At 38.1% G+C, this 26,126-nt stretch overlaps 1 pseudogene; it reads left to right on the top strand.

Moving 5' to 3' along the window:
• The first annotated feature begins 12,121 nt into the window (after nt 1–12,121).
• Nucleotides 12,122–26,126, top strand: part of LOC131760273 (hypoxia-inducible factor 1-alpha inhibitor-like) — a 124,015-nt pseudogene continuing 110,010 nt past the window's right edge.

The following is a 26,126-nucleotide window of genomic DNA, read 5'->3' as shown; positions in this document are numbered from 1 at the left end:
ACTCACCGTTACTTTTGCACAGTCAGTGAAAAAGCAAATATCATCTCAGTGTCGTTATGAAAACCCTTCTGACTTTGTGCCTAAAAATTTCTTGGACACCCCTGTGGGTCCACAGAACGTTCATAGCTGAGGCATGATAAGATCCAGGCTAAATTTTGAAATAGGTAAGGATTGCCTTTGATATACGCCCTCTCTCACTGTACCCACTCCTTTTCCAACACCCTTCTCCCACACCGTTCTCCTCCTTGCCCACCCGTGCACCACAGCACTCTTAACAGGCCAAGAGGCACTGTGTCTCAAATGGGTTTCCTGGGTTGAATTCCATCTTTGAAATCATCATTTATCAGCTCCCTCCCACCAGTTCTCCATTCCAAAACATGTTTGCTGTGTATCTCATCATGAGGGATAAAATTCCACAGAAAGTACCCGGGCGTAGTGATATAAGATCCCATGTAGCATCTTTCTTTTCCAGTGCTATATTTATCACTAATAAAACTATATATGTTATGCTTACAAGGGTGAATGTCTGTTTATATATTTTATTTTATTTTATTTTATTTTTAATTTTTATTTTTATTTTTATTTTTTTGCGGTATGCGGGCCTCTCACTGTTGTGGCCTCTCCCGTTGCGGAGCACAGGCTCCGGACGCGCAGGCCTAGCGGCCACGGCTCACGGGCTTAGTTGCTCCGCGGCATGTGGGATCTTCCCGGACCAGGGCACGAACCCGTGTCTCCTGCATCGGCAGGCGGATTCTCAACCACTGCGCCACCAGGGAAGCCCTGTTTATATATTTTAAATCACTGATGAAAAAAAATGTCCAAGATCAGTGTTAAAGCATAATTTTCAGTAAGTTAAAAACATGGCCCTCATACAAATATACAGTAATCACGTATTGAAGATTTATTTACCTCATTAATAAGGGAACCAGCAGAATGGTAAACCTAGTTCAAAGGAGAGAATGAGAAAAAATTATATATATATATATATAGTCAGTGGAAAAAAGAATGCTAAAATAAGGCTGCAAAATTGGATTCCAAACGGATTAATGTCCTGCAGTATAATAATATCTTAACCTTTAGAGTTATATTTCCTCCTGAACAGAAATTATTCATGTCTCTACTGGATGAAAATAATTAGCAGCTTATCCATCTTGTACAAGTTAAGATCTAACTTTACCAAGCCCAGGCCCTGATCAAGACAATTACAAAACAAATAGACAGCAAGTGGGAAGAAGCCGCATAGAACAAGGAGATCAGCTCGGTGCTTTGTGTCCACCTAGAGGGGTGGGATAGGGAGGGTGGGAGGGAGACGCAAGAGGGAGGGGATATGGGGATATATGTATATGTATAGCTGATTCACTTTGTTATACAGCAGAAACTAACACACCATTGGAAAGCAATTATACTCCAATAAAGATGTTAAAAAAAATAGACAATTACAAATCAAACACAGTTGTCTTTCCCTAGATCAAAAAATGGACACTTATGTGGGTTTGTTCAACAATAGTTCTGTGTGGCTTTGAAAGGGAGTGCAGTAACGTTTTTGCCTTATTTTCAAGTTTGAACCATTTTTCTTAAATTGGAAATAAAACTATGGAGAAGGATGCTTAAGGGAAGATCTTCCCAAGCTCTTAAAATGCTACAGTATAGTTGAATGTGGAATATTTCTTAAATATTTATTGAGCATTTCCTTTGTGACAAGCAGTATGCAAAGAGATTTCATGTATAGTTTTATTTTACCTTCACAACAACCTCATGAGGTAGTTATTATTTTTCCTCTTATATAGAAGAGGAAACAGGGACAGGAGTTTACAGAGTTGCATAAGGTAAACACAGTAAGCAGTAGAGCAAAGATTCAGATATAAGGTCTGTCTTTTAACCTGCATAGTATGGTACTCCCTATAATGCTCAGGGGCTATTTCTGCAAATTTCACATTTTGTCTCTGGCAAACAAAATTAATTTATTCATTTTATAAGGTAATTTTTTCTGATTTTAAAAAAATACTATAAGATCATTATAGAGGATGTGAAAAATAAAAAGAAAAATCAAACTCCCTCAAAATTTCATTACCCAAACACAAACCCAACATTTTGGTGTGTTTCCTTTTAATTTTTATTAAATGTATAAGTTTATGAATATATGGTTGCAGATTATACTGTGATCTATAAGGTGAAAACACTGATTGAATTATGATATAATACTACATGGATAGTGTATTAGATAGATCCCCTGTCATTGGACTTCTTAGAGTTTTCAATATTTCATAATATAAATATTGTGATGAACATTTTTATATATTGTTTTTTTAATTCAAGAGGGGTTTTTTTTTTGAATTTTATTTTATTTTTTTATACAGCAGGTCCTCATTAGTCATCAGTTTTATACACATCAGTGTGTACATGTCAATCTCAATCGCCCAATTCATCACACCACCACCCACACCCCCGTCCGCTTTCCCCCCTTAGTGTCCATACGTTTGTTCTCTACATCTGCTTCTCTATTTCTGCCCTGCAAACCGGTTCATCTGTACTATTTCTCTAGGTTCCACATATGAGTTAATATATGATATTTGTTTTTCTCTTTCTGACTTACTTCACTCTGTATGACAGTCTCTAGATATCCATGTCTCTTCAAATGACCCAATTTTGTTTCTTTTTATGGCTGAGTAATATTCCATTATATATATGTACCACATCTTCTTTATCCATTCTTCTGTCGATGGACAATTATGTTGCTTCCATGTCCTGGATATTGTAAATAGTGCTGAATGAATATTGGGATGCATGTGTCTTTTGAATTATGGTTTTCTCTGGGTATATGTCCAGTAGTGGGAATGCTGGGTCATATGGTAATTCTATTTGTAGTTTTTTAAGGAACCTCCATACTGTTCTCCATAGTGGCTGTATCATTTTACGTTCCCACCAACCATGCAAGAGAGTTCCCTTTTCTCCACACCCTCTCCAGCATTTGTTGTTTGTAGATTTTCTGATGATGCCCATTCTGAGTGGTGTGAGGTGATACCTCATTGTAGTTTTGATTTGGATTTCTCTAATAATTAGTGATGTTGAGCAGCTTTTCATGTGCCTCTTGGCCATTTGTATGTCTTCTTTGGAGAAATGTACAATGGTGTGTTAGTTTCTGCTGTATAACAAAGTGAATCAGCCATACATAAACATATATCCCCATATCTCCTCCCTCTTGTGTCTCCCTCCCACCCTCTCTATCCACCCCTCTAGGTGGTCACAAAGCACCAAGCTGATCTCCCTGTGCTATGTGGCTGCTTCCCATTAGCTATCTATTTTACATTTGGTAGTGTATATATGTCTATGCCACTCTCTCACTTTGTCCCAGCTTACCATTCCCCCTCCCTGTATCCTCAAGTCCATTCTCTAGTAGGTCTGTGTCTTTATTCCCATCTTGCCCCTAGGTTCTTCATGACCTGTTTTTTTTTTTTTTAGATTACATATATTTATGTTAGCATATGGTATTTGTTTTTCTCTTTCTGACTTACTTCACTCTGTATGACAGTCTCTAGGTCCATCCATCTCACTACAAATAACTCAGTTTCATTCATTTTTATGGCTGAGTAATATTCCATTGTATATATATGCCACATCACATCTATCCATTCATCTGTTGATGGACACTTAGGTTTCTTCCATGTCCTGGCTATCGTAAATAGAGCTGCAATGAACATTTGGGTACATGACACTTTTTGAATTATGGTTTTCTCAGGGTGTATGCCCAGTAGTGGGATTGCTGGGTCATATGGTACTTCTGTATTTAGTTTTTTAAGGAACCTCCACACTGTTCTTCATAGTGGCTGTATCAATTTACATTCCCACCAACAGTGCAAAAGTGTTCCCTTTTCTCCACACCCTCTCCAGCATTTATTATTTGTAGATTTTTTTCTTTTTTTTTTTTTTTTTGCGGTACACAGGCCCCTCACTGTTATGGCCTCTCCTGTTGTGGAGCACAGGCTCTGGATGTGCAGGCTCAGCAGCCATGGCTCATGGGCCTAGCCGCTCCGTGGCATGTGGGATCTTCACGGACCAGGGCACCAACCCGTGTCCCCTGCATCGGCAGGCGGACTCTCAACCACTGTGCCACCAGGGAAGCCTGTGTAGGTTTTTTGATGATGGCCATTCTCTCCGTTGTGAGATGATATCTCATTGTAGTTTTGATTTGCATTTCTCTAATGATTAATGATGTTGAGCATTCTTTTGTGTGTTTGTTGGCAATCTGTATATCTTCTTTGGAAAAATGTCTACTTAGGTCTTCTGCCCATTTTTGGATTGGGTTGTTTGTTTTTCTGATATTCAGCTGCATGAGTTGCTTGTATGTTTTAGAGATAATCCTTTGTCAGTTGCTTCATTTGCAAATATTTTCTCCCATTCTGAGAGTTGTCTTTTGGTCTTGTTTATGGTTTCCTTTGCTGTGCAAAAGCTTTTAAGTCTCATTAAGTCCCATTTGTTTATTTTTGTTTTTATTTCCATTTCTCTAGGAGGTGGGTCAAAAAGGATCTAGCTGTGATTTATGTCATAGAGTGTTTTGCCTATGTTTTCCTCTAAGAGTTTGATGGTGTCGGGCCTTACATTTAGGTCTTTAACCCATTTTGAGTTTATTTTTGTGTATGGTGTTAGGGAGTGTTCTAATTTCATTCTTTTACATGTAGCTGTCCAGTTTTCCCAGCACCACTTATTGAGGAGGCTGTCTTTTCTCCACTGTATATTCTTGCCTCCTTTATCAAAGATAAGGTGACCATATGTGTGTGGGTTTATCTCTGGGCTTTCTATCCTATTCCATTGATCTATATTTCTGTTTTTGTGCCAGTACCATATTGTCTCGATTACTGTAGCTTTGTAGTATAGTCTGAAGTCAGGGAATCTGATTCCTCCAGCTCCATTTTTTCCCCTCAAGACTGCTTTGGCTAATTGGGGTCTTTTGTGTCTCCAAACAAATTTTAAGATTTTTTATTCTAGTTCTGTAAAAAATGCCATTGGTAATTTGATAGGGATTGCATTGAATCTGTAGATTGCTTTCGGTAGTACAGTCATTTTCACAATATTGATTCTTCCAATCCAAGAACATGGTATATCTCTCTATCTGTTGGTATCATCTTTAACTTCTTTCATCAGTGTCTTATAGTTTTCTGCATACAGGTCTTTAGTCTCTGTTGGTAGGTTTATTCCTAGGTATTTTATTCTTTTTGTTGCAATGGTAAATGGGAGTGTTTCCTTAATTTCTCTTTAAGGTTTTTCATTATTAGTATATAGGTATGCAAAAGATTTCTGTGCATTATCTTTGTATCCTGCAACTTTACCAAATTCATTGATTAGCTCTAGTAGTTTTCTGGTGGCATCTTTAGGATTCTCTATGTATAGTATCATGTCATCTGCAAATAGTGACAGTTTTACTTCTTCTTTTCCAATTTGTATACTTTTATTTCTTTTTCTTCTCTGATTGCCATGGCTAGGACCTCCAAAACTATGTTGAATAATAGTGGTGAGAGTGAACATCCTTGTCTTGTTTCTGATCCTAGAGGAAATGCTTTCAATTTTTCACCATTGAGAATGATGTTTGCTGTGGGTTTGTTGTATATGTCCTTTATTATGTTGAAGTAGGTACCCTCTATGCCCACTTTCTGGAGAGTTTTTATCATAAATGGGTGTTGAATTTTGTGAAAAGCTTTTTCTGCATCTATTGAGATGATCATATGGTTTTCATTCTTCAATTTGTTACTATGGTGTATCACAATGATTGATTTGCATATATTGAAGAATCCTTGCATCCCTGGGATAAATCCCACTTGATCCTGGTGTATGATCCTTTTAATGTGTTGTTGGATTCTGTTTGCTAGTATTTTGTTGAGGGTTTTTGCATCTATATTCATCAGTGATATTGGTCTTTAATTTTCTTTTTTTGTAGTATCTTTGTCTGGTTTTGGTATCAGGGTGATGGTAGCCTCATAGAATGAGTTTGGGAGTGTTCCTTCCTCTGCAATTTTTTGGAAGAGTTTGAGAAGGGTGTGTGTTAGCTCTTCTCTAAATGTTTGATAGAATTCACCTGTGAAGCCATCTGGTCCTGGGCTTTTGTTTGTTGGAAGATTTTAAATCACAGTTTCAATTCCATTACTTGTGATTGGTCTGTTCATATTTTCTATTTCTTCCTGGTTCAGTTTGGAAGGTTATACCTTTCTAAGCATTTGTCCATTTATCCCAGGTTGTCCATTTTATTGGCATAGAGTTGCTTGTAGTAGTCTCTTAGTATGCTTTGTATTTCTGTGGTGTCTGCTGTAACTTCTCCTTTTTCATTTCTAATTTTATTAATTTGAGTCCTCTCCCTCTTTTTCTTGATGAGTCTGGCTAATGGTTTATCAATTTTGTTTATCTTCTCAAAGAACCAGCTTTTAGTTTTATTTATCCTTGTAATTGTTTTTTGTTTCTATTTCATTTATTTCTGCTCTGATCTTTATGATTTCTTTCCTTCTGCTAACTTTGGGTTTTGTTTTTTCTTCTTTCTCTAATTCCATTAGGTGTAAGGTTAGATTGTTTCCTTGAGATTTTTCTTGTTTCTTGAGGTAGGCTTGTATAGCTATAAACTTCCCTCTTAGAACTGCTTTTGCTGCATCTTATAGGTTTTGGATCATCGTGTTTTCATTGTCATTTGCATCTACGTATTTTTAAATTTCCTCTTTTATTTCTTCAGTGATCTCTTGGTTATTTATTAACGTATTGTTTAGCCTCCATGTGTTTGTGTTTTTTACATTTTTTCTCTGTAATTGATTTCTATTATCACAGCGTTGTCATCAGAAAAGATTCTTGATATGATTTCAATTTTCTTAAATTTACTGAGGCTTCATTTTTGACCCAAGATGTGATCTGTCCTGGAGAATGTTCCGTGCACACTTGAGAAGAAAGGGTAATCTGCCCTTTTTGGATGGAATGTCCTATAGATATCAATTAAATCTATCTGACCTACTGTGTCATTTAAAGCGTGTTTCCTCATTAATTTTCTGTTTTGATGATCTGTTGTTTGGTGTAAGTGAGGTGTTAAAGTTCCCCACTATTATTGTGTTACTGTCGATTTCCTCTTTTAGAGCTGTTAGCAGTTGCCTTATGTATTGAGGTGCTCCTATTTTGGGTGCATATATATTTATAATTGTTGTATCTTCTTCTTGGATTGATCCCTTGATCATTATGTAGTTTCCTTCCTTGTCTCTTATAATATTCTTTATTTTAAAGTCTATTTTATCTGATATGAGTATTGCTACTGCAGCTTTCTTTTGATTTCCATTTATGTGGAATATCTTTTCCCATACCCTCACTTTCAGTCTGTATGTGTCCCTAGTTCTGAAGTGGGTCCCTCTCTTGTAGACAGCATATATACATGGGTCTTGTTTTTGTATCCATTCAGCCAACCTGTGTCTTTTGGTTGGAGCAGTTAATCCATTTACATTTAAGGTAATTATTGAAATGTATGTTCCTGTTACCATTTTCTTAATTGTTTTTGGTTTGTTTTTGTAGGACCTTTTCTTTTCCTGTGTTTCCCACTTAGAAAAGTTCCTTTAGCATTTGTTGTAGAGCTGGTTTCTTGGTGCTGAATTCTCTTAGCTTTTGCTTGTCTGTAAAACTTTTGATTTCTCCATCGAATCTGAATGAGATCCTTTCCGGGTACAGTAATCTTGATTGTACGTTCTTCCCTTTCATCACTTTAACTATATCATGCCACTGCCTTCTGGCTTGTAGTTTCTGATGAGAAATCAGCTGTTAACTTTATGGGAGTTCCCTTGTATGTTATTTGTCATTTTTCCCTTGCTGCTTTCAATAATTTTTCTGTGTTCTTAATTTTTGCCAATTTGATTACTATGCATCTCGGTGTGTTTTTCCTTGGGTTTATCCTGTATGGGACTCTCTGGGCTTTATCCTGTATGGGACTCTCTGGGCTTTTTGGACTTGGGTGGCTATTTCCTTTCCCATGTTAGGGAAGTTTTTGACTATAATCTCTTCAAATATTTTCTCGTGTCCTTTCTCTCTCTCTTCTCCTTCTGGGACCCCTATAATGTGAATGTTGTTGCGTTTAATGTTCTCCCAGAGTTTTCTTAAGCTGTCTTCATTTCTTTCATTCTTTTCTCTTTATTCTGTTCCACGGCAGTGAATTATTCCACCATTCTCTCTTCCAGGTCACTTATCCATTCTTCTGCCTCAGTTATTCTGCTATTGATTCCTTCTAGTGTAGTTTTCATTTCACTTATTGTATTGTTCATCTGTGTTTGTTTGTTCTTTAATTCTTCTAGATCTTTGTTAAACATTTCTTGCATCATCTCGATCTTTGCCTCCATTCTTGTTCTGAGGTCCTGGATCATCTTCAGTATCATTATTCTGAATTCTTTTTCTGGAAGGTTGCCTATATCCACTTCATTTAGTTGTTTTTCTGGTGTTTTATCTTTTTCCTTCATCTGGTACATAGCCCTTTGCCTTTTCATCTTGTCTATCTTTCTGTGAATGTGGTTTTTGTTCCACAGGCTGCAGGATTGTAGTTCTTCTTGCTTCTGCCCTCTGGTGGATGAGTCTATCTAAGAGGCTTGTTGAAGTTTCCTGATGGGAGGGACTGGTGGTGGGTAGAGCTGGCTGTTGCTCTGGTGGGTAGAACTCAGTAAAACTTTAATCCGCTTGTCTGCTGATGGGTGTGGCTGGGTCCCCTCCCTGTTAGTTGTTTGGCCTAAGGTGACCCAACACTGGATCCTACCTGGGCTCTTTGGTGGGGCTAATGGCGGACTCTGGGAGGGCTCATGTCAAGGAGTACTTCCCAGAACTTCTGCTGCCAGTGTTGTTGTCCTCATGGTGAGACAGAACCACCCCCCAACTCTGCAGGAGACCCTCCAACACTAGCAGGTAGGTATGGTTCAGTCTCTATGGGGTCACTACTCCTTCCCCTGGGTCCCAGTACGCACAGTACTTTGTGTGTGCCCTCTAAGAGTGTAGTCTGTGTTTACCCCAGTCCTGTTGAAGTCCTGCAATCAAATCCCACTAGCCTACGATGTCTGATTCTCTAGGAATTCCTCCTTCTGTTGCCAGACCCCCAAGTTTGGAAGCCTGACGTGGGGCTCAGAACCTTCACTCCAGTGGGTGGACTTCTGTGGTATAAGTGTTCTGCAGTTTGTGAGTCACCCACCCAGCAGTTATGGGATTTGATTTTATTGTGATTGCACCCCTCCTACCATCTCATTGTGGCTTCTCCTTTGTCTTTGGATATGGGGTATCTTTTTGGTGAGTTCCAGTGTCTTCCTGTCAGTGATTGTTCAGCAGTTAGTTGTGAGTCCGGTGTTCTCATTAGAGGGAATGAGAGCATGTCCTTCTATTCTGCCATCTTGAACCAATCCCCATGATGAACATTTTTAAATAAAAGTATCATTTAATTTTCCTCTCATCTCAGTGTATAGGTACTATGATTATCTGTAGTTAGTTGAGGAAGGTAAGAAACTTGCACAAAGACACAGCTGGTGGGGCAGAGCTAGGATGAGCCCTTAGAAAACCAAACTTAGATTTCTTTTTCTCCACACTATTTTCCATGGGCTCACATGAAGAGGTCATGGGATAGTCTGATATTCATTGTAATGTCTACCTGCACATTTGAAATTTCATTTACAGCCACGATCTGAGAGATCTTGATTTCTTGAGATGAAATCCATTCTTAGCCTCCATACACAGGGTTCGTCAGCATCTACTTTGCTCTTTCTAAGCCGATAAAACATACCCTGGGTGGTGGTGCTTCATACATCTGTGTGCCATGTGCTGCCACTTACAATCCACAGGTGTGTTTTTAATCAGATTATTAATACTTCTTAATACAAAGTTTCAGTCTGCCCAATTCTGTAAAACTCCCTCCTTGAGAAGAAGGGTTTGTTTGTTTATTCAATCAAAAGAAAAATTATCTTCAATTTTGACATACACAACATATGGAATTGCACGGCATTACTAGGCAAAACCAAGAACTCAACCACAGCTGTGAGCACACCAAATTCCACCAAATGTTCGGGACTTGGGGAGTGTTCAAAACTTCTTTAGTGCAAATAAGATGTTAAAAAGTATTAAACTCACCAGGGCTTCCCTGGTGGCGCAGTGGTTGGGAGGGCTTCCCAGGTGGCGCAATGGTTGACAGTCCGCCTGCCGACGCAGGGGACGCGGGTTCGTGCCCCGGTCCGGGAAGATCCCACATGCCGTGGAACGGCTGGGCCCGTGAGCCATGGCCGCTGAGACTGCGCGTCCGGAGCCTGTACTCCGCAGCGGGAGAGGCCACAGCAGTGAGAGGCCCGCGTACCGCCAAAAAGAAAAAAAGTATTAAACTCACCAGAGAGCTTGTACATTTCATATATTTTGTCCCCAGGCAATGGAGAGCAGAGATTATCTATATTCTGAGCCTAACATATCCTTTATGTATGTAAATTAATTTGTTTTGTTGTGCAAAGAGGGTTTTCTCTTTACTGTTTTACAGCCTTTGAGGATATAGTTTCAAACTTCTGTTCTGCCTTCTGAAATTATATTTTGTAGGCTTTTATCAATTTGACTCATTCTTGTTAATTTTTTCAAAAACATGTTTCCATAGCATGGCTAGTGCTGAGTGGATTACTGAGAAAAGTAAACAAGGATATTTTTGAAAGGGGTTGATATGTCTGCTTTGAAACATATACTGAGGTCAGAAAGGGTCTCTTTAACAGGCTGGATGTACATAACCTTCTGCTTATTAAAGTACAAAAAAACCCAATCATCATCAACAACAATAAACGTTCTTCCAGCTAACCCTCAGTACAAATGTTCATTATTTTGAAAATGCTCTTCTTGCAAAGCAATAGAAAATTTGACACAATTAGTGGCAAACTCTGACATCCATCCTCAAGGGACTCATGTAATTCTGCAAAGTATTTTCAGCTGTTTATGTCATTTTATATCTGGCCAAGTGTGAAAGGAAATCTTATATTTGGCCCCCAGTTTGGGGGAGCTATTAAAGGCAGAAAAAAGCTACATGTCTATTTCTAAATGTACTTTTGAATCTGTCTTCAGAATCAATGCAGAGAAGAAAAATTTTCTGGCTTTTATGATCAACAGTAGCAAATTCCTAGTGATATTGATGCATTTATGCAGTACCCAGAACCTCCCTGAACCAGGGCAGGAAAGCTGCTTCAGGGAGGCGAGTCTTAGGACCATCTGTAAGCCCCAGTGTATCCTGGCTTAGTCTATTAAAAGGGGGGTGGTGCTGAGTCACTGGCAAGTTAGAAAGCCAGGGCTGGGAGAAACAATGGATGGGTGTTCCTCTTGTTTGTATCCCCAGGTCTCCGGCTTGTAAAGAAACACCAAAAAAAAAAAAACCCAAAGACAACAAACAAAAAAAGTGAAGTGTTCTCCTGCCTATTCTCCCTGGAATTTCACTTGAGCTACACTAACTCTGGGCCCCATAACATCAGAACAGATAGCAAAACTTGCTAACACCTCTGTACCCAAGAAACTCAAAGGGCTGAAAAGGAGGGAATGATACAATGGCATCTGCTTTCAAAGAGTAAAAACAAGCTTGTCTTTAATTTACTGTCCCTCCAAGCTCACAAGTATTTTGTGGTATCCAATACTCCATCTTTTCATGTTAATACACAGCACAGATTCCTTCAAACAATAAGGCCCTTTCAATGTCCCCCACTGATTGGATCATGTGGCAGTATTCAGGTGCTAGATCATATGGCTGGGGATGCTATTTTATGTGAGATAGAAAGAGAAGAGAAACTGATGGCACTTCTTCAGGCCTCTGCATCTCACTGAGCAATGCCGCCTTTCCTGCTGTGTACTGTGAGTCCAGTCAGGTTCTGTCTTGCAAGGAACTCTGTGCTTCACATGGACAGGTAAGCCCATCAGGAAACCTGGGGGCCACTCCTAGCTTTGTCACTTTTCCAACTTTGGCCCTTCATTTGTTCTCTTGTAGAATGAGAGGTCTCAGTGAGATGTTCTTGGTAGTTCTTTCTGGATCTAGCCTCCTAACAAAGAGTGGTGTGACCATGTTCTGAGTTTCTCTTTACCTTTCCCACTTTCTGCTGAGTCATGGAGGCCGTGGATTGGAGAGGCTCCCTGGAATGGGATGCTGGCTCTGCAGGTTGCCAGCTGTCACACTTTGGACAAATTACTTGTGCTCTCCATAAACCTCAGTACCCTTATGAAACGGGACTTGTCCTCCTACCTTGTAGGTATGTAATGAAAAGCGATCATGTGTGAGAAGTGTTTAGAACAGTTCTGGAAACATTTTAAGTGTTATAAATGTTAGCTGTTTGTTTGTTTGCTTGTTTGTTTAATGAGATAACCTCTGTTAATGTACACAGCACAGTGCCTGGCACGTAGAAAGGATCTAATAAACACAACCATTTTATTATTATTGTCTTCAGCAGGAAGCGAAGGTTTTATTTTTAAACTTTTCAAGAGTAGTTTTGGTTTGAAGAAAGCTATTTTACTTCATCCCTCTGGAGGTATATAAAGATGAAGGTGTTCTCCTACCTTTCTCTTGCCTTAGTAGAGAGAACGTGCTGACTTCAGAAAATCATTCTGCTAACAATCCTTTGGTGTCCACACTTTAACCTGGACACAGGACATAGTGTTCTTCCTCGTCTATTTTCCTCTTTTCCCCTTTTCCCTTTATGCGCCCTCGGGCAGTAAGTAAACAGAGGCTCAGATGACTTCAATTTGAAGACAACGTCCTGCAGCTGCTGGTGGCTGCAACGGCCGCAGTCTGTGCTGGGAAGGGGTTGTTACTCACATGAATGGAAGAGCAGGTCATCAGTTGACCCAAAGCAGACCAGCCCATTAAAGTAGCCAACAGGAGAAGTCAAGCAAAGGCATGGGGAATAGGAGACAAATTATATATACAGATAGATACATACACAGTGTTTTAGTCAGCTGGGGCTACCATAAAAAAATACACACACTGGGTGGTTAAAATAACAGAAATTGATCTTCTCACAGTTCTGGAGGCTGGAGTCCAAGATCAAGGTACCATCGGGGTTGGTTTCTGGTTAGGCCTCTCTTCCTGTCTTGCAGACAATTACCTTCTCACTGCATCTTTACAGGGCCTTTCCTCTGTATGTGCACAGAGAGAAAGAGAGAGAGAATGAGCTCTGGTGTCTTTTCCTCTTTTTATAAGGACACCAGTTCTATTGAATTAAGATTACACCCTTACAACCTCATTTAACTTATTTACTATCTTCTGAAAAGCTCTATCTCCAAATACAATCACAATACAATTCAACATATGAATTTCGAGGGGACACATTTCAGTCTATAACATATATATGGTTACATCTTCAGAGAGAGAGAGAGGGAGAGAGAGAGAGCCATTTGATTCAGAGATTTGGTCCCTGTATTCTGTGTCTTTGTGATCCCATAATTCTGACAAAATAGGCAAAGTTAACTTTCACCTTCCTTAGTAATGTCTTCTGTGAATCTTCTCATTTTGTCATTTCTGCCCTACCGTGTGCAGTCATTGTCCTAAGTGCCTATCTCCCGTGTAGTTTTTTTTTTTAACTTATATTATTATTTGTTTATTATTCAATTAACATATGTCTCTGTCTTCTAGACTCTATCTGGTCTAGTCCCTAGGCTTTGTCTGACTCCTGCTTAGAAATTAGGCTTGAAGAGAACAGGACATTTGTTACTTTGTTCACTACTGTTTTGCTCTGTTCACTGAGTACAGAGTCTAGAATGTAGGACATTCTTGATAAAATATGTTAAATACATGAATGGACAATCATTTGTTTAGATAATCAAATGAAATTTTTTGAGTTTAGTTCTTTCAAAAAGGGGAATATGGGACAGTAAAAATAGGGGATACATTAATTCTCCTCCCAAGAACAATCCTTCTCTACTTCCTTGACTACTTCTATTCATTCTTTAGGTCTCCATGAGCCTTTACCTGATCCATGAAGTTGGGAATGGGCGTCCCTTCCATGCACTTTCCTATTACAGTGAACTTCACCTTGATACATGCATCGTACTCCTCTGAATTCTCTTAATTACTTACTAGAATATATGTTTTATGAGGGCAGGACCCAGGATTGCTGTCACAGAGTAAGAGCTCATTAAATATCTGCTGGATGTATGTTAAGTCTTTGTAAAATGGGGGAAGGTTTTCCAAGCCATAATTAGCTCAAATAACTTCTTGTTCTACCCTAAATTCAAGGGTCTATGGGATGGTTCTCTACCACGTTTAGAACCATTTCTGAAGCTGAGTCCTCCCCCAACATTTTCTGTATACAAGCCTCCACGTAAAAGCGTAACATGGGAGAAACCAGAACACTTTACTTTTGGGGATACATTGTGGGGGCTTCTAGTTGGAAAGGAATATGTTCACTAGTTTTGTTGAAAAAGACTTGGAAAAAAATCCTCTTTTTAACAAGAAAATGTATTAATTTTTTTTTTAAAAAAGGAGAAAATTCTGAATTAGGTTCTTGTTCCAGGAACCATATTAAGAACTCTATGCCCAATTTCTCATTTAAGACTTAAACCATAAAGTAAATAATATTATTAGCCCCATATAAGGAAATTGATGTTTAGAAATATTGACTCACCCAAGATCGTAGACCAACTGAATGATAGAGCCTAGACTCTGATCTCAGATTATCTGACCCCCAAACCTATCCTTCTCATCAATGCTACTCAAAGCACTGCTTTGTTTATGTGTTCTATGTCATATTACACATAAGAGAAATTTTTTGATTCAACGAGTCTATGAAGCATGTCTATAAAGCCTTGGAGAAACTGTACTTAGACCTTAAGAGGATATAGAGAGCCTAAAGTAGATTTAGAGTTCCCAGTAACCTCCATAGTTTATTCTTGGCTTCCTCAATAGAGGCAAAATCCAAGAGCATTAGAGCTGGAAAATGTCTTTGAAGGTCATCTTGTTTAATGTCTTCATTTTAGAGGTGACGGAACTGAGGTTTGAGCAATGATAGGACTTTCCCAATGTCGTCCAGGTAAGTTGCGGCAGAGCTAGTCCAGGGTATTCACTGCTTTGGAAAGGCAGAAAAAAAGAAAAAAAAATCTATTGGTAGCATGAAATGAACACAATTTAAAATAATTATCAGACTGGGATTAAAAATAACCAAGCATGCTTGATTAGATCTACTCTTGGGAGTTAAATGCTTGTGGTGTAACTTAGTAGGAATGGATACATATATCTTCAGTCTGTGTTCTTGATGGTTTTTTGAAACCAACCATTTAAAAAGTGATTTATTTGACCCTGATGCATGCTAAGGTAATTTATGAGCTTGTGATAAAAAGGGATAAGGTTGTGTTAAAGAATGATGTGTAGATATGCTTGGGTAGTTTTGTTGAATCAATAGATACTTGGATCTTGCCATTATATAATTTGTTATTTGACATCTTCATTGGGGAAATTTACTATCTGCCTACTCAGTGAACTCACGGCTAATACCAAATTTGAAATGATGTGAAAATCATATGCTACTTCATTAAAATGGATATGATTATTATTAAGCCAAGCATGAGATCAGCTCATAGTAGAAGCCTAAGGAATGGCATTTGCTTGTCCATTTTTAGGCTGTACTGGAAATAATTCAGATACAGCTTCTCATATCCACATTCGTTGGGGTGAGAACTAAATAAGAAACTCTGAAAAAAGCACACCAAGAAAAAAATTATAGAAAATCTAAATATTCAGCACCATAATGTCAGGCAATCAACCTGAATGACATTGAGGAGGATATTCCATCAGCTGACTGTAAAGTTTGTCTAAAGGAGTCAACATGGCTCTTCCTCAAGTCTAAATTCACAGTAGACTAAAAGTTATAGTGAATTTTCCCCTTCAATATGTACCTTGCTGAAATCCATTCATTAAATGAGTAGTGGGCTTTTCATTTATTGAACTTAATGTGTTAAATGCAGTTCAGGCTCTCTTTTTTACTGTCCTGGAGTCCCTTGGTTTTGCCAGGAATAGAGAATGTGGTCCAGATGATGTCTATGTATCTCGACCACCATGATTGCATCTCCCCTTTGGGAAAGAGGTGGCTTAGCTAGATGTCAAAAGATGCTTGTTCTTGTCCTCCTCATCCTCTTTCAAGCAACTGGTGAGTCCCTTAACTTCTTTGCCCTTAGTTTCCTTAGGTATAAAATGCAGATAATGATCTCAGGGGCATTAGGGGTAAAAATGAAGATAAAAATAATAGGTACAATTTATTGAGCATCTACCATGGACAAGTGCCTGGGTTAGGGACTTTAAGTGTGTTATTCCATTCAATAATCACTAAAACTCTGGGTAGTAAGCATTATCCCATTTCATAGGCAGGAAAAATAAAGGTTAGCCTCAAAGAGATTAAGTGCTTGTCCAATGTCACCTGGCAGAATCAAGGTTTGATATGATTTCTCTGATTTCAAAGTGAATATTCTTAGTCACTAGAGTATGCTGCCTCTGGTAATAAACATATAGAGAGCATTGTTAAAAACAAATAATTGGGAGGGAAATTATGGAATACCTTTGATATACTTAACATTGTGGAAGGTGTTTTCATAGGTAACCCTATTTAATCCTTATGACTCTTGGGGTAGCTATCTTCACATTTATTATTTATTTATTTTTTCTCTGATTTCAATATATTTCTGTACTTTGCCTAGGTAGAAACCAGAACACTGGTTCACATGAGGTCTATAGTATGAAATTACAATATTATAAAATTGAAATTGTCTCATTGGATGTGAAAGAATGGGTTGTGAAAGGGAATGCTGGTTCTTTGTGACATCCATCTCAAGAGTTTACTTGAGGGCTTTGAGGATTTTCTTTGGATATATACTAGAAAAGAGTAGGCTAGAAGAAAATAATTAAGGGTCAACATGACTTTTCACAGTGGTAAATGTTATAGTTGCAGACATTTGCCTGATGTAGTTTTGCTTTTCTAATAAACCTGTAGTGAGAGTAATAAGGAAGACTCAATATGCTACAGTTTTATTTGGAGATGTGAATTTGCAAGTGTAAAAAATTCCTCAAATATATCTTTTATTTTTGAGGAATAAACATAGATGTAGTATTTAGGGAGGATATTTTTATATAATAGACTTCATAAACACTACTTTTGATACATTCAAATGGTCTAAGTGGAGAATAAAAATATTATAATCAGCAAGACAGTGCTACAGGTATCTTTTAGAAGAGAGGCAGAAATTTTGATATCATGTGGTGAAAAGTATAGGATGATTTTCAAAAGATGTAAAAGCTGAATCAGAATACAGACTATTTCTTTGCCTAAAATATTTATTTAAAAAATGTCACTTGGCTTTTTAGTTCTCAAGTCTCATAAATATTTATGTGTGTGTACAGGTGTGTGTGTGCATGTGCAGAGAAAGTTTTCAATACACTAACTCTTGTTCTGCCTAGATTCTCCTGCATTTCCCTTGTCAATTTGGCTTTACCTTGAGAGAAATTGTTAATTCTAATTGATTTTGGCTAAACTGGCAAAACTCTTTGAAAAGTTTTCAATCAGTGCCAGCTTTTCAGGCATTTTCTAATACTCGTGGGAGATGAAAACAGTTTCCAAGCAATATTTCCAAATAGATGCTCTTTCTTGATACTTCTTCAGGCATACCAGATCATTGGCCTTCTGATGCCCATACCATCAAGTGCACCTGTCTTACTCATTTCCAGTCACTGTACAGTTCACCATAAACCCTCTGCCACCCTTCCCAGGCCTATTCAGAAGCTTTTGCTTCTAGCCTGAGTGTCAGGCTCAGTTTTCTTTCTGGTTTGCCTATCACGTGATTGGCTCCAGTTGTCACCAAACCCTTTTGTATCTCTTGTGAGGCACTGCTGCCTGTGTTCTCTGACTATATCTTCACCAAGGAAGCCATTGTATACCAAGGAAGCTAAGATCCATCCTATGAAACCTGCAAAGATTTTCACTTAAAGACTTTAAACATACTTTCAGAGCTGGAGTGAAATGTGCCAGCCCTGATGGGGACTTAAAAGAGCTGGTAGGTGGAAGAGGTACCACCTTCTGTAGAATGATCTCTGTTGTCAGTGGTGGAGCCAAGCTCTGTAACTGGAGACTGAATACCTCTTTCAGTGCTACCAGAAGAGCTGAGAGATATCCACCTCTGAACCAGCTTGACCAACAGCACGACCATGAGAAAAGAATGAAAGGCCCCATTTACACTTGGCTGGAGTACACAAGATCTCTGTAGTGAATAGTTCATTTCCATCTAAACTTTCCCAGCATTAAGTTAAAAAACAAGTGGTTCAAAACATTTTTAGGATTTACTGCTTGTACATTACGTAGTGAATAAGAATGGGTTTTGTCAAACACATTTGGCAATTATGTACTGTGGGTCAGCTGTAGCTGTGACTTGATGTACCCTGAGTTAGAAGTGTTTGTTCTCGAAAACACATGGTTCCCAGACTTACAGTGTGCTATGATTTGATTTGATTTCCAAATGCCAAAAAAAGCTGCAGAATGCACTCACATAGAAACATTTATAGAGGGAAATTTTCAGGTGAGGAACTGTGGGAGTAAGACATGGGAGGAAGATAGCATATTAAATGGTTTGTAGTTTCACATTGGTATAGAGATATAATTCTGGAACTTTATATTTTACTTAAATTTATAAACCTTTGCTGTGGGCAAAGCATGAATAAAGTTATGGTACAGAGACCCCAGTCTGCATGGATTCTTGGTTCTCTCTTGTATAACACGGGACCTCAGGGCCTATCCCATGCACACCCCACCTTTCATACACTAACCCTCCAGCAAAACCACTGGCTTCAGAGTGTGTGAGAGACTAACCTCTATGAAAAGTTGATAGCTGATCCTTGAACAATGAGTAGAAAGAATCTCTTAAGAAAAGGGAAGAAGATTCATTCTAGCGAAAGAGCTTTTAAAAAGGCTGACAACATTATAGACCTGAATTACGATAAACCAACAGAAGCATCTCAGTATTAGGATGATGTACTAGGATGCTAAGATGAGTGAGGGGTGCTGACAGCTGCATGCATAGAAGGGGATGAGCAGGTGGGCTTGGAGGCCTGAGTGCCTGTGTGCCTGGTTACACTCATGGGGAGATGACAGACCGTGGTAGAAAACCAAAGTTAAATGCAGTGAACATTGACACACTGAGTTCTGAGTTTTACTGATATAGTATGTTTGAGTTATCCCTTGCCAGGGGAATAACTGCCAACAAAAATCTGGTGTCAGATATTAGATAGAAAAGGAGGACTAATTTTTATAAAAGCCATTACTTTAAGCATAGAGGGCTCTGGAATCCAACTGTGATTTAAATCTTCTCAGTGCTCTGACTAGCTCCTCGTGTATAAGACCCACCTCACAGGGTTTTTGCGATGATTATATAAGATTTTGATGCTTAAGCCCAGTATAGGCTCAATGCCTAGTAAAGGTTTATCCCATTTCAAAAATTCTCACTTTAACATAATTTTTGTTGGTTTTATAAGAACTCCTGTTAACTTAGTTTTGGACACCATTCGAGTGTAAAGGGTGAAAAGTTATCACAGGGGAGTGGTCTTATTACCCAAGCATTTTGTTTTTCAGAAAAGGTTACATGCAAAGAAGGGATTTTATTTGCATCTTCCTTGACTTGCAGTCTTTCCTCCTCAGTTCACCCATCATGGGCCTTATTTTTAGGCAACTTGACCAGACTGTTGTATAGATGCCTTCTTTGGTAGAGGGTCCATAGGGTTCCTGTTTTGAATCATCAGATCATTTTGAATAAAATAATGAGATCCAGACTGATCAACAACCTCCAAAAGCCTCATGAGGGTTTTGTCTAACCTCTGCTGATCTCTTTTCTCCAAAGTTTATAGTTCAGATCCTCTGGTTCCCATTTTTTTTTCATTATAGTCTGGCCAGTCAATCTACCTTTCTCTTCTTTTATAGTTACACATTTTGGAATTTCTTTAATTGGGCTGCTGGCTCTTAAATTCTTCCATGAGATAAAAGTTTTAGCAGAATCCTGCTAAATTGGTTTAAGAAAGAAAGTTATATCTTGAATAAACACCTATTGTATGAATTTGAATGTTTCCTACCATTTGTTGAGGGTACATTTCATTATTCTTTTCACTTATCATTTGTTAGCTTCTGGGCATGTTTAAAAGAAGATCCCAATCAGCCCTGATGGATGCTGATATTTGGCCAGATCTACAACTTAGAACAAAGTGGAGGAACGACTCAATTATCCTTACTCATGCGTGAATTATCTGTGTAATTGGGACAGAGAATTACAGGCAAAGAATGCTGCCTATTGCTATTTTTAAGCTCTGCTCCCGCTGTGTTGTTCTTCTTATGTTTCACTAGAGCTGTCATTGGCTTTAAATATTTTACATATCATAATTAATGATTTGGTTGAACCCTGAGGCTTTCTTAGCAAAAGGTACAATTTGCAAATTGAATAGCAAATAATTACATAGGTGATATCGTTCATGAATAGGAAATGAACAGATACATTGTGTGTCTTCAGGTTTGGGTATTTAAACAGCATGTACTCAATTTATTAGTGAGAGTTATGAGAGGCTACTATTGTCAAAGCCTCAGGTGTGTGGGGGAAGGAAATTGACATCAACAGTGATAATTCATCTTTAATGATATAAAGAGAGAATGGTCTACTTGACCTCCAGAGTGCGTAATGGTAAAGAGGAAACACATTCAAACTGATTTTCTCATACAGGTAGAAATCTTTTTGGTCTCTGTGGGTTTTGTTTGTTTGTTTTGTTTTCCATTTTAAAATAGAAAGTGGAGCCCTAGCCCTTAGAAACAAAACATAATAAAACTCAGTCAAAGACTGGACTTCAGACAAATCTTAGTACTGTGCTTGCATGCCAGTTGTTACATAATTATAATTAGTTGGTATTTCCAATTTTAGTGAACTCTCCTGTTTACTGAGTAATGGGTTACTGTCATTGAAAGTTAGATATCTCCCTTCAAAGGGAAAACCTGCTTTAATACCCAACCTAAAAATGCACTTCCATAAGCAAAGACAACTTGGCTATAAATAGACAGTCATGATGTTATTGCAGCTGAGGAGATTTCATCCCATTAGAAACTTCACTCAGAAATGTAGAGGAGTGCTTAATAATGAATGAATGTGATTTAAGGCCGCTTTATACTGATGACACTTTTCCTATAAATATTACAGAGACGTTTAAATTTTTATCTCCCATAATTCTAATGAATGAATTCCCTGACCCTTACTGAAAATTATACCTGTAAAGTCTGCAATTTACTGATGATTGCTTGGGCTATTAAAGAGACTAGAATTTCAAAACATTTTCATTTCATTCATAGATTCCTGTAATGCCTTCGGAACCAAAGTTTAAAGAAGCTGGATTGGCTGTGCTTCCAGCATTAACCACTGGGAGAGTGTTGTAGTTTCTTCAACAACTAACTTCATTAACACAGTAAAGGTCTAACAAAAGTAGAAACATGGGGGCACACAGGGAGCCACTGTCCTGTGGATGGTGTGCTAGGAAAAATATTTAAAAGGGAGAATGGTGCTGTGGCTGCTACTGGTATATTTTGAAAGAGTGTATCCAGTCCACTTGCATTTGTACTAAAGTATTCCTACTCCTGCATCCCAGCTTGAAGTATAAAGACTAAGGGACCGGGATGCGAAAGTCTTGCTATAATTATTTCCAGGATTAACACTAAGTAATATCACTAATTAATTTCTGTCAAATACAAGAGTGAGCGATGCCACATTTAGCTAGAATTATCCAACTTTTCACATAACTGTAGCTTAACTCTTCCAGTAATACAGGGTTTAGATTTTATTAATTTATTCATTGTAATGGGATACTGTCTAAATTGCCAAACTTATATGGCCCAGGTGGAAAGTATATCAAACATATAAATTCATCCATCAACATTTTTTGAGTATCTATAAGTGATTGAATGACTGTGTGGGGTAAGAGTGTGCTGTTTCAAGAAATATATACACAAAGTTCACAAGAATACGGGCAGAAAAGGTATATGAGAATAGCGTAGGGAGAGAGGCACTGGAGAAATTTCTAGACATGATGTTGGACTGAATTTTAATGATGAGCTCTTTCTTGTTAATGGAAGAAAATACATTTCAGGCAGAGAGCAAGTATACAAAGCGTCCATAAGTAGGAAACAAAATTTAAATTCTCTTATAACATACGTGATATAGGTTCATCCTTTTCCCTCATGCCTCCCCCAGTTGAAAGTTTCCTCAGATGTTTAGTCACTGTAAATTTGATCTCCTCAACATCTCCTGAAGCTCTTCCTCAATCTTTTGTGCCCTTGGCCACTGATTTAGTTCAGGTCCTCCTTTTTTCTTCTATGGATTATCACAGTAGCCTTCATACCTCCAGCCTTACCTTCCTTTATCCCATTATTCACACTTTCCTCAAAATGAGCTTCTTGAAACACATATCCAATCCCATCACTCCCTTCTGACTCCATTACCTCCTGAATGAAGGTCAGACTCCATGTTCAGGGCCTCTTCCCCTGTCAAGTCCCCATGTCCACATTCACAAATGGATTCATTCACAGTTCTCCAAATATTTCATGCTTTTTCCTGTCTCCTTGCTTTTATATTCATTGTAAGTTCTTTTCTCTGCCTCTATTCCTAGAACACCCTTAATTCTTCATCCCTTAACCCAACATGTCTTTCCGGACACATTTCAAGTATCCTCTCCTCTTGGAAGCAATTCCTGGTTCCTCCTACTTCAGTTACATGTACCTTCTTTGTTTTCCCATAATACATATTCCTGTCTTCTAGTATGTATCACACAGTAATAGACAATCCTCTGTGTGTGTGTGTGTACTTTATCTCTCCATATATGACTCTTAACACAATATTGTACATGATAGAAATTATCAATGAATTAATGAAATGAATAAACTACTTCTTACCAGGAATGCAGTGTGTTTATTATTCTTATATCCTCATATCAACACCTTATAGAAAATTCAGTTATCTTGAAGCTGTCTTGATAATTTTGGCACATTTATTGCCTAGGACAGTTCCTAGCTCATAGACTTTGATTCACAAATACTTGTTGACTGAATGAATAAAGGAACTAGTGTTATGGGTTGAATTGTGTCCCCCACTCCCCCCTCCCCACACAAAAAAGATGATGAAGTCCTATCCTCCAGTACCTGTGAATGTGACATTATTTGGAAATAGGTCTTTGCAGATGATCAAATTAAGGTGAGGTTATTAGGGTAGGCCCAATTCCAATATGACTGTGTCCTTATATAAAGTAGAACTTTATACATAGAGAGAGAGACATAGGGAGAATGCCATGTGAAGATTGGATTTGTGCTGCCAGAAGCCAAGGAATGCCAACAACTGCCAGAAGTCAGGAGGGGGTCATGGAACAGATTCACCTTCATAGCCTCCAGAAGGATACTTCCTTACCTATAAATTCATCTCAGGCTTCTAGGCTCCCAGAAGTGTGAAGCAATGAATTTCTGTTGTTCCAAGGCACTCAGTGTGTGGTATATTGTTACAGTAACCCTAGGAAACTAGTACATCTAGGAACAAAGATTTAGATATTTCATTGCATCCAGGGACTGGTATGGCTCTGTAGGTAGCCTGTAGTAGCACTAATGAAGATTATAGACATTACGAAGGCAGAAGGTCAAGCACTGTTTTCAATAATGGCTAGTGAGAGAATTACTGTAGGTATTATTTTAAAAGCTATAAGTATTTCTTTTTTAAAGATACAGATAATTGTGGTAGAAGTATTGGAGGCAGTCTATATTTTACAATTGAGAATTGGATTTTCAGATTAGTGTCCATGTATGTGTATTTTTTAAAATTTTATTTATTTTAACATCTTTATTGGAGTATAATTGATTTACAATGCTGTGTTAGTTTCTGCTTTATAAACTGAATCAGTTATACATATACATATACATATGTTACCATATCTCTTCCCTCTTGCGTCTCCCTCCCTTCCACCCTCCCTATCCCACCCCTCTAGGTGGTCACAAAGCACTCAGCTGATCTCCCTGTGCTATGCGGCTGCTTCCCACTAGCTGTCTATTTTACGTTTGGTAGTGTATATATGTCCATGCCACTCTCTCACTTTGTCACAGCTAACCCTTCCCCCTCCTCATATCCTCAAGTCCATTCTCTAGTAGGTCTGTGTCTTTATTCCCGTCTTGCCCCTAGGTTCTTCATGACCCTTTTTTTCTTCTTAGATTCCATATATATGTGTTAGCATATGGTATTTGTTTTTCTCTTTCGGACTTACTTCACTCTGTATGACAGACTCTAGGTCCATCCACCTCACTACAAATTACTCGTTTTCGTTTCTTTTTATGACTGAGTAATATTCCATTGTATATATGTGCCACATCTTCTTTATCCATTCATCTGTTGATGGACACTTAGTTTGCTTCCATGTCCTGGCTACTGTAAATAGAGCTGCAATGAACATTTTGGTACATGACTCTTTTTGAATTATGGTTACCTCAGGGTAAATGCCAAGAAGGGGACTGCTCGGTCATATGGTAGTTCTATTTGTAGTTTTTTAAGGAACCTCCATACTGTTCTCTATAGTGGCTGTATCAATTTACATTCCCACCAACAGTGCAAGAGGGTTCCCTTTTCTCCACACCCTCTCTAGCATTTATTGTTTGTAGATTTTTTGATGATGGCCATTCTGACCTGGGTGAGATGATATCACACTGTACTTTGATTGGCATTTCTCTAATGATTAATGATGTTGAGCATTCTTTCATGTGTTTGTTGGAAATCTGTATATCTTCTTTGGAGAAATGTCTATTTAGGTTTTCTGCTCATTTTTGGATTGTGTTGTTTGTTTTTTTGATATTGAGCTGCATGAGCTGCTTGTAAAATTCGGAGATTAATCCTTTGTCACTTGCTTCATTTGCAACTGTTTTCTCCCATTCTGTGGGTTGTCTTTTGGTCTTGTTTATGGTATCCTTTGCAGTGCAAAAGCTTTTAAGTTTCATTAGGTCCCATTCGTTTATTTTTGTTTTTATTTCCATTTCTCTAGGAGGTGGGTCAAAAAGGATCTTGCTGTGATGTATGCCATAGAGTGTTCTGCCTATGTTTTCCTCTAAGAGTTTGATATTGTCTGCCCTTACGTTTAGGTCTTTAATCCATTTTGAGTTTATTTTTGTGTGTGGTGTTAGGGAGTGTTCTAATTTCATACTTTTAGACGTACCTGTCCAGTTTTCCCAGAACTAATTATTGAAGAGGCTGTCTTTTCTCCACTGTATGTTCTTGCCTCCTTTATCAAAGATAAGGTGACCATATGTGCGTGGGTTTATCTCTGAGCTTTCTATCCTGTTCCATTGATCTATATTTCTGTTTTTGCACCAGTACCATATTATCTTGATTACTGTAGCTTTGTAGTAAGTCTGAAGTAAGGGACCCTGATTCATCCAGCTCTATTTTACGTTCTCAAGATTGCTTTGGTATTCGGGGTCTTGTGTTTCCATACAAATTGTGAAATTTTTTGTTCTAGTTCCGTAAAAAATGCCACTGGTAGTTTGACAGGGATTGCATTGAATCTGTAGATTGCTTTGCATAGTAGAGTCATTTTCACAATGTTGATTCTTCCAATCCAAGAACATGGTATATCTCTCCATCTATTTGTATCATCTTTAATGTCTTTCATCAGTGTCTTATAATTTTCTGCATACAGGTCTTTTGTCTCCTTAGGTAGGTTTACTCCTAGATATTTTATTCTTTTTGTTGCAATGGTAAATGAGAGTGTTTACTTAACTTTACTTTCAGATATTTCATCAATAGTGTATAGGAATGCCAGAGATTTCTGTGCATTAATTCTGTATCCTGCTACTTTACCAAATTTATTGATTAGTTCTCGTAGTTTTCTGGTAGCATCTTTAGGATTCTCTATGTATAGTATCCTGTCATCTGCAAACAGTGACAGCTTTACTTCTTTTCTGAATGGATTCCTTTTATTTCTTTTTCTTCTCTTATTGCTGTGGCTAAAACTTCCCAAACTATGTTGAATAATAGTGGTGAGAGTGGGCAACCTTGTCTTGTTCCTGATCTTAGAGGAAATGCTTTCAATTTTTCACCATTGAGGATGATGTTGGCTGTGGGTTTGTCATATA

The sequence above is a fragment of the Kogia breviceps genome, chromosome 7 (assembly GCF_026419965.1).
Source record: "Kogia breviceps isolate mKogBre1 chromosome 7, mKogBre1 haplotype 1, whole genome shotgun sequence".
Classification (NCBI taxonomy): Eukaryota; Metazoa; Chordata; class Mammalia; order Artiodactyla; family Physeteridae; genus Kogia; species Kogia breviceps.
The sequence above is the reverse complement of the archived record's forward strand: the minus strand, read 5'-3'. Positions and strand labels throughout refer to the sequence as shown.